The sequence below is a fragment of the Heterocephalus glaber genome, unplaced genomic scaffold, assembly GCF_053883595.1.
Source record: "Heterocephalus glaber isolate CG9 unplaced genomic scaffold, H.glaber_assembly_v1.0 deba00001503, whole genome shotgun sequence".
NCBI classification, from domain to species: Eukaryota; Metazoa; Chordata; class Mammalia; order Rodentia; family Bathyergidae; genus Heterocephalus; species Heterocephalus glaber.
Window position 1 is genome coordinate 2,133,319 of NW_028258323.1, and position 14,171 is coordinate 2,147,489.

The 14,171-nt window shown below is 42.2% G+C and overlaps 1 protein-coding gene across 9 annotated transcripts in view; it reads right to left on the minus strand.

Moving 5' to 3' along the window:
• The window catches only part of Klhl8 (kelch like family member 8), a 96,917-nt gene extending 86,018 nt beyond the window's left edge, over nucleotides 1-10,899 (minus strand). For 6 of the 9 annotated variants that reach the window (XR_015440731.1, XR_015440729.1, XR_015440730.1 and 3 more), the window contains exon 1: nucleotides 9,787-10,092. The gene's annotated coding sequence lies outside the window, so the exon portion shown is untranslated. Of the gene's footprint in view, nucleotides 1-8,542; nucleotides 8,714-9,786; nucleotides 10,093-10,761 lie in introns of those variants that run through there. The other 3 variants (XM_087185930.1, XM_087185929.1, XM_021248797.2) reach the window with 3 other exon arrangements.
• Nucleotides 10,900-14,171: the final 3,272 nt, after the last annotated feature.

The following is a 14,171-nucleotide window of genomic DNA, read 5'->3' on the forward strand; positions in this document are numbered from 1 at the left end:
ACGTAGATTATTTCAGGAATAATGGTCTCACAGTATCAAATAGCTAAAGAAAAGACCTCCATTTGGCCTAAGCATGTGAACTTTAGATGTAAGCCTTCTTACTGAAGGGGCACATATTACTTGCCACTTTAAATGACATTACAAAAAACACAGGGTTATAATGAAGATAACAAATGAGTATTTGAACATAAAGCCTAGCAAACAATAAATTCACAATCAATTTGCTGCCAAGGATCAAAGGACAGGCTATTTCTCACTGTGTATCTGAAGCAGACACCAAGGTAACCCACTGAAGGGCAGCATGCTGGCCAGGCAGGCCCTGGGTGTGGAGCACACTGCAGATCACACTGAGGACTGGAGGGAGAAGCATGGAGCCTGGGGACTGGTAGACTTTCAGAGGCTTAGAAGCCTGGCTACCAGGAGGGTTGCCCATTGACTAATTGCCTTGCAAAATCCTTCTCACTAATTCCTGCTTTTTGCCAGGTATGGTGGCGGCACACACCTGCAATCTCCTGCTTGAGAGGCTTGACCAGGAGAATCACAAGTTCGAGGCAAGCCTAAGCAACTTAGCAAGACTCTGTTTCTAAATAAATAAATAAATAAATAAATAAATAAATAAATAAATAAATGGTTTAAGGATGCAACTCAAGACTCCCTGGGTTCAATTTCTAGTTTGACCATCCATCTGTCCATCCATCATCCATCATCCATACATATATATATACATAAATTCCTGTTCCTGTTGTTGATGATCATACTGGTTTAAATGAATCCTAATGAACTGTGACTTATTGAGAAACCAAGCTGAAAACTGGCTCCAGGGACTCAATGTTACTATGGTGCTATAGCCCAGATCTCAAATGTCCCCTGAAGGCTCCTGTGTTAAAGGCTTGGGACTCAGGGGGTAAGTCTGGGAGGTGGCAGAACCTTTAAAGGCAGGGGTCTTAAGGTGATGGAAGCATGCTCTTAAAGGAGCCTGTGGAGGGACCCAGCCCGGCCCCTCACCTTCTTGTTTTTCCTTTTTGCTTCCTGACCATGAAGTAAAACATTTGTTCTGTTATGCTTTCCCCATGATGTGCAGCCTTGCTAAAGGACCAAAGGAACTGAGACAACCGACTACAGCCTGAAACACCATGAGCCCAGATGACCTTTCCTCTTTGTAACCTGATTATCTCAGGTACCTTGCTATGGTAACGGAAAGCTTAACACACATGGCTACAAAACAATCAGTTTTTTTTCCTAAGACTCCGAAAACTTTTTACTTTCACGACATACACATATATACCAAATTCAAAGTACACAAAACATATACTAAGAATAGAAATCCTGTCACTGTTGAGAAAACACCATTTGTCTTATATTCAGTCATTCATTCACTCAGTCAGTATAGTGTCTACAGTACATTCGCACTGTATGGAGTGTTCTAAGGATTCAAAAATGAACATGAAAAGCAAAACTCAATAGCTTTGCAGGACTGCTATTGAAAGCAGGGGCTCATCTACAAACCATTTTTAAAGGTCTTCAATGAGGTCAGAAAAAAAATAGGAGTCCTAAAGAAACCTTTCTATGACAGTAATACTTGAAAGACTGACTTTTGTATCTGTGAAATATAATAGTAAAGAGTTAGTCTGGATTACATGTCTTTTTAAAAATTTCTTTTCTGGTATCTCTTATGAATGTGTTGGTCCACACACTGCTATCTCACCAAAGAAAGTCCAAGGAGCACTGCTTTATGCAACCTGAGAAAGGCAGACATCACAACAGACAAGGTACATTCTGGCCACTGCAACACACCCACAGGCACGTGTAACACACACCTGCAGGTAAGAACTGGTTTCAACAGTGGAAGACGGTGTAGGGAATTTAGAAGAAAATTACTCAGAAGGCAGAGCACATTTAACAATGGCTGTATCATCAATCCTGCAGATGAACTGATGGCATACTAGATGGAAAACAAACCACTTGATAAAAACTGCTTCCAACGAGTCAGGCTCTAAAGTAATGAAATTCTAGGAATGCCTTACCCAATCCACCTCTTATATTTTTCTTTTGAAAAAACATACACACAAAAGAAATTTTATTTTTTTTAAAAAGTATGTCAAGTAAGTCTAAGCTGGGCATTGTGGCACATGCCTATCACTGCACCACTGTGGGTGGCTGAGGCAGGAGGCTCTCAAATTCAAGATGTGTCTCAAAAACTAAAAAAAAAGACCTGGGGATGTAGTTCAGTGTGAAGGCCTTAGGTTCATTCTTCAGTGGTGCAAAACATTAAAATCCCTGCCATTGAGAATCTCTAATCATCTAGATGGACACAGTAGATAATGACAATGTGATCAAGGTAATGTTAGAGATACACAGGATACTATAGAGAATCCAAACTAGCCTGGGAGGTCAAGAAACTACTGAAGATGTTAGTGCACATAGACTCCAAGTTCCCATTCTGTGAATTAGCAGCCACATGTAAGATGACAATCACACATGGCTGATTCTTGAGCCTGCTGGCAACCATCACTGTCCTCTGACCTCTACTTCAGGCCCTCTGAAGGGGAGGTCCCTGTACATGCTTCTAGGATGTCCCAAGTTGGCCATGGGTTTTTGCTCAATCTGTATAGAAATCATGAACTGGCAACATATAGCTCCTCAGGGTCAACAGCCCTGAGCTTTGATGTCAGCAGCCTCCTTGCCACTCAGGGCAAGCTGCTACCAGTGGGCCTCTCAGAACTCTCCGGCCACTAGAGGCAGCAGCTCCAGGTCTTCTCTGCTACTCTCCATCACTCCCTGGCTACCAGCCATCTCCAGTGTTACCAGTCTCAGCCCCTCTCACACTAGTGGCCCTTGGTGTAACCAGCTGAACACATGCTACTATAGACAGAAATCATGAACAGGCAGGAACTCGCTACCCAGAAGAGACTGTATTAGGACTCATGATCCAGCGCTGCAGCATAAGAGGGAATGGTGCATGACTAACCACACTGGGCCCCAGGAGCCTGTTTATATTGGGGGTGGGGGGGTTGTGGATACCTCGTAGACCTGAGGGGAGCTGCCGGGCAGTCCTCTATGACAGGTCTGTGACTAAACCTGCCACAGCTGGAGCACACATGTCCCAAGCAGCCATGGTGCTGCTGCCCACCTGCATGCATTTGAAGCCACAGGAGAAAAATAAAAAGTGCCTGTTAGGGAGCATGGGGCCCTTGTCTCCTGTCTCCTTTCTACTCTGTCCAACTATAACGGAGTCTCGCAAATTCCACTTCCTGTATTTCTCCCTGCAGGCCTTGCTTCTCCAGTCCCACTGCTTCAGTCTTGGCCTATCACCTGTGGCTGTCATTGCAGCCTCTTCTCTCATCATAAAGCCTCTTGCTGCTGCCTGTCATTCTGAATTAGATTTGATCACAGTGACTCAGTGCTTTAAAACCTCACCAATAATGTAAGGTAGGTAGAGAAAACCAGACACTAGCGATATGATCTCTGCCTTTAAAACTATGTATACATGAGAGCTTTCCAACTACTAGACAGCACAAATGCTGTTTTGGATTCAAGTAATGGGTGATTTCTAAAGCCTCTACTTATTAGAAGAAGTTCAAAGAGGGCCACAGAACATTAAGGCATGGGTCATACACAGCACAAAGCTCTTCAAATTCTAGGACAGAAAGGGAGATGAATAAATGTTTACTATTATTATAGTGAACATGTCAGCTTTAACTAGGTTAAATATTCATAAATGTCACACATTTTGTAGCACTTTAAAGTCCTTGTAAAACGATCATACAGTGCACCTGCTGACTTTACAGGACTTAGAAAGAGATAGGATGCTATAGCAGAAATGACTTGGATTACTATTAATGACTACATTATCGGGAAGCTATCTAATCTCTGAGTCTCAGGTTCCTCATGAGAACAAGATTGATCTGGGTTAGGAGTCAGCAATCTTCTAGTAAAGGACTAAACAGTAAATATTTCAGGCTTTTCAGGGTATACAGTCTCAGCTATGCCATTATAGCATGAAAGCAGTTATAGACAATGCATAAATGATCGAGCATGGCTATGTTCTAATCAAACTTTACAAAAGCAGGTAATAAGCTAGACTTACCCTATAGTTTGTTAACCCTGGGTTTAGGTTGCTGTTTCTTTCTAGTTCTCAACTCTAAAAATACTTCTGTTCCTGTTTAAAAGGTACAAAAACTGTTGCCCAAGGGCCAGGGATTTAGCTCAGTAGTTTCGCCGCCTGCCTTGCAAGCGCAAGGACCCGAGTTTGATCCCTGTACCAAAAAAACTGTTGCCGTGATTATGTTTTTTGTGGTACTTACTAGGGATTGAACCCAGGGGCTCACTACCACAGAATTACACCTCTAGCCCTTTTTCTTGAGACAGGGTCTTGCTAAATGGCAAGGCTGGCCTTGAATGTGCAGTGCTCCTGCCTCAGCCTCCCAAGCAGCTGAGACTACAGACATGCCACCAGGGCCAGCTGTTATCTCCTTTGTTTGTTGTTTGTTTTTTAAGCACAAGAGACTTTACAGCCAGTTAGTTTATGATTTTCTATTAGCTGTTTAGGCTCAAGTAAGTCACCTAAAATTATTCTGAATCTCAGCTTTCTTTTAATGTTGTGAAGATTAAATGAAGTAATATAAGTATTTGGCCCTGCACTTAGTATACAATAAGCATTAGTAAATAGATGTTATTACTTTATTATTTGAGACAAGGTCTCGCTGTGTAGTTCAGGTTGGCCTCAAACTCAATAGCCACGTTATTACTTTTATAAATTATGTAATTCTGAGTTCTTGATCAGGAACACAATCCATCAACACGCAATTATGAAGAACCGTCCATAGCAAAAGGCCTTTTTTTAACTAACAGCTAGCATATTTGTGTATTTACTATCTATTTATGGATCATATGACTTTGCTTAAGTTTCATTACTTTAGTTTGACTTCAGTAAATTTTCATTTAGCTTTATTCCAGTTTCTTCATCTGTAAAAACGAGGAAAATAACTACCAACTTCATAGGATTCTTATAAAGCTTAGATGAGTTGGTAAATTGGCACATAAGCTATCTATCTATCTAACTGCTATCGTGGCTTACACTTTTCATGTATTCATTTCAATCTTCAGGACAATCTGAATGATACCTCAGTTGTCGAGTCTCCAAGCTCAAACTTTCCACTACTCAAACAGCAAAAAAAAAAAAAAAAAAAAAAAAATCTGCTTGGTGTTGGTAACTTTACTTGACAGTCAACCAAAAATCTGACTTGAAAAAACCTGGGCCAAGAGTGAATCATGCACTGAGTCTTGCTGCGGACACAAAGGGGTGACGCTTCATACAGGGCTTGTGTTAGTGCATTAAAACATCTGTCATTATGCTTCTTTTTGCACTTTATTTGCATAAAGTACCATAACCATGGCTCCAAAGAAAGTTAGTGATACCTTCAGTAAAGGTAAGAGGGAAATTGTAAGAACCATGATAGAGTTAAAGAAATCATTGCAAAATTTGTTAAAGTCCTGGAGAAATGAATTTACAAGTGTAATTTTTGGGCCTTGACCCATTATTTGGCTTTTCATTATTTCTAATGGGAAAAATATATTCAGTTCTCAAACTTTTGGAGTTCAAACATGAATTTGGAATGAATTGAGTTTAACAACTGAGTTATCACTGTATTCCTATTTTTTACAGTTGTAGATAAAAAAGCTCAGGGAAGGTAGGAAACTGTCCCAAAGTCTCAGAGCTAAATGTCAATGCTCAGGGTCCAATATATATATGCTTGACTACAGAAGTTCAAGTCTTATAACTAGGCCAAAAGAAGATGGCATCAACCCTAACTCTGTGTGGAGGTGCCTATAGGGGTAAGCGACTATGCCAGAACTCAAGTGCTCACCTTGCAGGAAATGTTTTAGAATTTTTTAAGGCTGAAGAGGAGAATATCCATAAAAATCACTGATCTCAAAACGATAGCATTCCCATGGGTATTTTTATTTTTTTGCTGAAATGATTACCCTTTATTTCCCATACAAAACTAACTAAACTCACTCATTACTGAAGTTAAGCAACCCTCTGCACTAAAATGACTAAAGATGCAATGTAGGGCTGGGGATTTAGCTCAGTGGTTCCACTGCCCGCCTCGCAAGCACAAGATCCTGAGTTCGATCCCTGGTACCAAAAAAAAAAGAACTTGGGGATTTAGCTCAGTGGTTTTGCCACCTGCTGCGCAAGCACAAGGACCCGAGTTTGATCTCCAGTACAAAAACCCACAAAAACAAAAAACAAACAAAGATGCAATGTAATGACAATCTTTTATATGTAAACGCTAGCATTCACTTCTAATTGATCAACTCTCAAGACTATTTTTAGGAAGAGCAAGTCTGAAGAGCCACAATTGTGCTAATGTATTCTATAATTTCCCAAGTATTGATTTAGAACATTGAAAAGCATTTAGATTTCAAACAAAAATAATGACTAACAACAAAGGCAAGAAAAAGAACTCCAGGAAAAGACAATATTTCTCCCATAGAGTCTCATTCATGGGTCTGCACAGGGTCATTTGATCCACCTTGCTCCCCAAGCCTGTGAAGGCCACTGGTAACTGATACTGTAACCAAAGTTGGCTCCATGCTGTTAAGTCTCACAGGCCAGCAGCCTCTGACTGCACAAGGAAAACAGGGCAGTTACACTTCCAAACTCTAAAGAATGAATACTCCGGTTCTGAAATTGCAAAAATGCAAATAAAACTTATAAATTAAAGCCACCAACTACAATCAGTCCATATAAGTTTATAAATTTCTAAGAAACATATATATTTAGATTCTCTCCACACTAGCTATACTAAAAGCCAAAATGATCATTGGTTAGGATTTAATACTGTATAACATAACAATCTTTGATATCCAAGAAATAATATATAGACATATCAATATCATCTAGTTTGGAAGATAAAAATATTTAATTTTTTTAGTACTTGGTGCATTGTTGAGGGGAAAAAAAGTCCAGATTTTAGAATAAACCAAATTGTCTTTTAGCCAAATTTGGCAATTTAAGCCAAATTATAGCTTATATCTAGATGTCCCCCCAACAAAGCCTCATGTACTCATAGGTGGGGCTTTTGGGGAGTGAGTAGATCATGGGTGTGATACTGAGTTAGACCACTGTTTGGTTTAGCATAGTTCTGGGTGTGGACAATGGATTTACTGAAGAGGGAAGACCCACTGTGGGTGTGGGTGGCACCAACCAGTTAGCTTGCAGTCCGATGGAATAGAAAGGGAAAGCAGGGAAGGCTGGCTTTCTCTTGCCTGCTTCTTCATGAACTGCTTCTCCTCTGCCATGCTGCCCTGCGATGGAACCAGTCAACAACAGACTGAAACCTCTACAAACTGTACCTAAAATAAACCTTTTTTCTTCTAACTGTAGGTGTTAGGTATTTTGTCCCAGAAACAAGAAAGTTTAAGTACTCAAACATGCTGGATCATAAGAGCAGTCTTATTTAGCATCTATTCTATTCCCCATCAAAGCTGGCAGGAAGTGAGGAACGGGTTGCTATCTAATGATAAAGGATCAATCAGTGTGTCACCCCCAGACAGAAGATACAGCACTACTATTCTAACGAAGCTGCTGTATCATGAAAACATCTACTTCTGCAAAGGGGGAGGGTATTCAATGCTTCAGAAATTACCTGTTCATCTTTCTTTCCCCCAAAATGAATTTAAAAAATAATCTGCAAAATTTTTAGTAAAGAAATGTGCCTAGTTTAAGCTAGTGGTTCTTATGACCCTTTGGCGGGGGGTGAGGAGAGAGGTCCGTAAACTCCTTTTGAACATCTGTTGAAGCTGATCGTCTCCCCAGAAAAGACCAGCATACCCAGGGTTCACAGACCCTTAGAAGACCCTTAAGCACACCCACTGATACAAGAATCCAGAAAAACGGTAAAAGATTTCCTACCAGCTGTGTCCAACCTGTGGCCCCCTTTTTTTGGGTCCCCTTTTAAATATTATAATAAAAACATTACAGTGAAGTAAATTTTGTACTTAGGTATATTAACTGAACTCTCTCTCTCTCTCTCTCTCTATATATATATATATATTTTTTGGGGATAAGATCTCACTATGTAGCCCAAGGTAGCCTTGAACTCCAGCGATTCTCCTGCCTCAGCCTCCCAAGTGCTGGGGTTACAGGTAAGCGCCACCACACCCAGCTACATTATATATTTTTATATTCAGCCTAAGACAATTCCTCTTCACAAGTAAATAAATGAATGAATGGAGGGAAGGAAGGAAGGAAAAGAAAAAGGCAGGGCACAGGTTGATCACAGCAATACATACGTCTCTCCAATCCTGTTTCATAATTCTAACTCTGACTTAGAAGAGCCAACCAGATAATTCATAAACAATGTACTCTTGTACAACCAATCCTTAAAAAACTGTCAACAGTACTTACACAAGCAGCATTCGCCAGATAATGAACTATACCCACAGCATTCTAAAATACAGTGGGTGACTACTGTTAACAATTTTACAGTGGATTATGGCATATAAAATACGCACACAAAAAAATGATTCTTACAATTCTGGGAAGACAGAAGCAAAATGTGTTATTTTTATTCCTCTTTCACAGCTAAGGAAACAGGTTCAGATAACATCTTGCTGTGGTCATAGAGCCAAGGAGTGAGGAACTGGGTTCTAATCTGGAACTGAGCTGAGTGCAGTATTTCATCTGCTTCCTCCACAAAAGTCCCTCAAAACAGAGAAAAATACTTTTTTAAAAAAAAGAATCTACCCAATCACATTTTATTGACATACTTGATTATGTCTGATTATCTGATTATATCTGATTATAACTGATTATCAATAAAAGGAAGTTAATGTACAGCACTTAAAATATTTTATGTTTTTCTTGCCTAATTGGCTAACGTACAAATTTTTCAGAAAACATACTGTTATGCCAGTAAGTTTTAGCAATGAAAAAAAGTTACTCTTTTTTTTTGTTTTGGTACTGGGGATCGAACTTAGGACCTTGCAATTGTGAGGCAGGTGCGGTGCCACTGAGCTAAATCCCCGGCCCTAAAAAGGGAGTTATTCTACAAAACATTCCTCCCTCATCTTTTCTTAATATACAAAAAAAAATTATTCTTTGTTGATAATTCAAATGTAGAAGCTGAGAGCGCAAACACCCAATTTTAAAACATGAAATGCTACAGTATTTAGAAATTAATTATTTAAGATATTCAAATATTTCCTTTTTTTTTTTATTGTGAAGCTGGGGCTCAAACCCAGGGCATCTGGCTTCCTCTACTTCTGGGCTGCATCCTCAGCTATCCTTTTAAGCTTTTTAAAAATGATAACCCTAATTTTAGTTCTCTGCAACTCTCAAAAGTTCTTGCTAAAACAAAGGGTCATTTGTTAAACCCACAAACTGTACAACTAGGGTGAACCTTAAAGTAAACCACGACTCCGGGTGCTAATGCTGTCAGAGGTTCATCAATTGTAACAAATGTACTGCTCTGGGGAGGGGTTTTGACGGTTTCTGTAGGGGCTGAGGGCATTTTGCCCTGAACTTCTAACTGCTCTAAAAATAAAATCTATTTTTAAAATACTGCAGCAAGGTCAAAATTCAACTACCCACTTTTTCTTCTATTCCCTCAGTGGTGCTCAGGATTAAACTCGGGGCCTGGCACATGCTAAGTATGCACCCCACCACTGAAACTCTACATCCCCAGTCCCCCATCCTCTTCTTAAATAGAAAACATTGGTGGTTTTTTTGTTTGTTTTCAAAAAGTTACTCTTGGATCCCGGCACAGGGGCACATACCTGTAATCTCAGCTACTCGGAGACTGAGGCAGGAGAACTGCAAATTCAAGACCAGGTTAGACAAGCCAGATCCCATCTCAAGATGAATTTTCAAGGGTTGAGATGCAGCTGTAGGGTAGGGCTCAGGTTTAGCTTGCACAAGACCCTGGGTTCAATCCCAGCACCAAAAAGAAAAAGAGTAGAAGCTAAGTGCACACAGCTGAATCCGTGTCTTCAGACTTTTTCTGTACCTGTGTTGGTACTATCTGGTATCCTGCTTGCAATGAGCAGCGCGGCTAAGTTCTAAGTGGGTCAGGAGTGTGACTGACGAACTCAAGAGGTGCGGGCGGAAGTCGGAGCAGCAGCTGATGCCAAAGCCACCGCCCGCGCCACAGCACTGGCAGGTGTTGGGCTCACCCCAAGCTGTCCATCCCGCGGTGCCCACCCTGAGGGTGTTGGGGGACGTCCCCGTAGAGGAAAGGAACACGAGTCACGCGGCCCCGGCGCACGTGAGGGGAGGCGCGCAGAGGAGAGAGCGCCTGCAGGTGACTGTCCCCGCGCAGGTCCACAAGCCGCCCCCGAAGTGCCGCCCGGCAAGCACAGGACAAAGGAAGAGATTCACAGCGACGACGAGGAAGGCGGAAAACGAGGAAGCTGAATGGAAAGCTCTGCACGCCGCGCGCGCGCGCCGGACGGGAGGCTGCGGAGGCGACCTGGCGAGGACTCCGAGGGACAGCGCTGTCTCCGCTGGGGAGCGGCTCGGGCCCCCGCGGTCCTGTGCCCCGCGGCAGTCCCGTCAACCTCAGTGGTCCTGTCACTCCGGGACGGAGGCCCCAGCCGGGGGGCGCCCAGCGCGGTCTCCGCGTCCCTGCCCGTCCACGTCCCCACCTGCCCGGCGGGGTCCGAGCCGTGACGTCGCGGGGCTGAGCGCGGGCTCAGGGCTGATGGCGCCCACAAAGCGACCGGGACGAAGGGACCGCTAGAGCGCGTCGTTACCTCGGGGCTCGGCCTCAAGCCTCCGTCGGTCGCCTAGGCGGCAGCCGCGCCTCCAACTCGGAACTCCGGCAGCTTCCGCGGACGCGCGCTCTGGTGCGGCCCCGCCCCCGCCGGCGCCCGGCGTGCTCTCTGCTCGGCTCGCGGGAGCCGCAGCCTGGGGGCGGGGCGGGGAAAGGGGGGGGCCCGCGCACGGTACTCTGGGAAATATGGTCTCAGTCCTCGAGCTGGCTCTCAGGTGTTCGCAGCCTCCCAGCGCTTGGCGGTGCACCCTGGAGCTCGGCAGGCTAGGTCGTCCCGGCTCCAATGCTGTGTTGCGCTGCCTCACACATCCCGCTGAGGTTATCCCCGTTTCACCTCCGTAGCAGCGCACAATTAAGCTCCCTTACACGGCCAACAAGTGTGCCCTGGGTGCTGTGTTCTTGGGGTCCCTGTCTCTAAAGAAGAAAGCTTACTGCTGCTGCTGCTTTTACATCACACATCCGGCTTCTAAACCTCGAGAAGCAGGTGACTGGACTGAGAACTCCTGGCCACAAAACTTTATGAGTAAAAATGAGGTTGAAATGAACCAATTTTCCAATAAAGCCAGTAAAGTGAAGTATGGGAGAAGGAAGATCAGAGGCATAGAAACAATTTTTTAAAAAATATTCCCCAAAATTATGTTTTGCCAGAACCACCTCAAGCTTTTCACAATCCTAGAAATCTATTTCAAAAGAAATTTAATCCTAGTGTAGAAAATACGTTAGTTAGCTTATGAGTAACGCAGCTAGTTAAAGGAAGGCCCTGAGATAGAGTGGGATGACCAGCAAAAACCTAAGAATAGTCAGTGAACTAGGAGAAAGAATGAACTCCCTCAGGCTGCATGGGGTGCAGCCCACTCCTTATTAAAGGGAGGTATAGATGTTCCCTTCTAAGCTCCTGAGCTCTGAGGAACTTAAAATGTGAAATAACCAGGTTTTTTTCTCTAAAATCCCAGTTTTCTTTAAACCCTACACTTTGAAGTACTGGGTTAGAGATCTTGAGTTCCAGTTGGTCATTTTGAATCCATAGAGAAATTGTAGAATTCCAAGAGACAGGAGAGACCAACAGGAATCAAGAGGATTTATTTCAGGTGAACGCTAGCTCAACGGAAGAGCACTAAACAAAGAAAAGTTCCAGTTTTTATACATTTGCTCAAAGGGGATTTGTCTTTCTAGTAACACAGCAAGTGAGTTTACCAAAACAGGACAAGGGCAGAGAGTTTTGTAATTTAGCCTTGTAAGAAAACAGTGTCTTATGAATCAAATGAGAACAGAGTGCCATAAACTTTGTTTATAGGACATAGTTATCAATTTTATCTATAGCAGAACAAGGAGTTACAGCTACAAGAGAGGGCGGGTGATGAGGTAGGGATTCCCCAAGGATGGGAAGGACTTGTTTTTCTTTTTCCTGCTTCAGAGCCACCTGTGATAGGTGGACACTAAACAATTGAGCAATTCCTGTGTTCCCCTCCACTATAATTGGCTCTGGATGAGTGGGGCGACCCACTCCCGACCCCTTCTGGAAACCCAGGAACTATTCTTATTTCAAATAAAATTTTCCTAACCTCCTTTGATTTGTGACTTCATTCCTCAATGTTGTGAGACCATGAACTCAGCACATCTGACATCTAACAAGTTGGGAGTTATTTTTCCCATAACACTAGGGCATTTATGAATACAGAAATGTTACTTTTCTATAAATACATATTTGCATCTTATGCATATACAGGCATCTTACCTAAAAACCCCCGAAAGAATAATTTGAATTTGAAATTTTGTTTCTCAAAAATTTTGCTATTCCTTTTATATAGAAAACATTCTTTTAATTTAACTTTTTTGTTTGAAGTACATAAAGATTGCATTTATTGTGGGAGCTTTGTACATGTACATAACATATATTTATTTATTTTTGTCCCCCTTCCCCCCCATTCCTCCCTGTTCCCTCCAACTCTTGAGCCCCTTCCCATTTGAAAAGGCTGTATATCCATTTTTCTCATCCTATTACAAATTTAATGTAAAAATCTTTAGAAAAATAGTACAAGGTCACTTTCAAAGAAGTATGTACTGAAGGAAAGTAAGCTTTGAAGCATGATGTAATACTACATATTTAATAAGGCCACATTTTAAGAGAAAACTCTTCATAGTTTGAACTTTTTAATCAGACATGACTGTCTCTTAAAAATGCTTGTAGAGCAGAATTGCCCTTTTTTCTCTGCTAACGAACACACAATCAATTATATGTTCTTATTAACAAAGAAATATATATATATTTCAATAACATTCGGATTTATTTCCTCAAGAATATTTGTTGAGCCTGTACTCCATGCCAGGCACTAAGCTAGACATTAGGAAGTACACAATGAACAAAAGTGAACAGGGGAAAAAAAAAAAAAAAAGATTAACAAAAGTGAACAGGGGCCAGGATGTAGCTCCATGGGGTGGCACCTGCCCGACAAGTGTAAGTTCCTGAGTTTGATTCCCAGTACTGGAAAAAAAAAAATAGAAAAAGTGAACAGGTCTGCCCTGTGTGGAGACAAGATAGCAAGGCAGCCGGGAGTGAGTTAGACCACAGGTGCTGGAAAGATGTGGACAGTGAAGCCAGGCTTTCCACAAGATACACCCAATCTGGAGCTTTCTTCAGGCTCAGGGAAGTCAAGCAAAAAAATCTGAAAACTCACCAAATGGCAATAAATAGGGGAAATCCCTGCCCTAGAAGTGATACATGTATAACAATGTTCTCACCTAATTACTTAAAAAATATGCATCTTACAAAGCAGGATGTACTTCAACTAAAAGAGAAGAGCACATATTTTCCAAAGCTGACAAAACATATCTTCTTACTATTTATATTCTTCCCTAGCTTCATTTAGAATGCACAAAATGAGCCCATAATATTAAAGGATCTTAGAGATGCTTTCCTCTCTCCCAAATCCCTGTAAATTAAAACTGGAAAGGCTGTGATGCAATTTGTTGGCTCACTGTCCCATGGTACTTTACTCAGGATAAATGGCAGTGTTTTCATCTCCATCAACGTCGAGATTTGCATTTTACATTTTACATCTTTATCTCTATTCCTGGAAAAGGGCTTAATAATCTCCAGAATTTTAGATGCTACTTGCAAAGGGTTTGGGAGAGATTAATCAAGAGTTCAGTTTTATATTCATTTGCTCTGGAGGCTCAGCTTGCAGCAGAGGCTCGGTCCTGGCAGAGCTGCTGAGGTCTCTGTCAGTGAAAACGGACTCACAGGGCATGGCCATCACCAGCGTTGATTCGACTTCCTCCTCTGGGCTGTTCCTGGTGCTCCACCTTCCTGAACCACTCTTCTGCCTCCTGCCCAGGGCCCATCTGATGCTGTCTTAGTAAGTTAATGACCGCTCTTTCATCTACCACCCC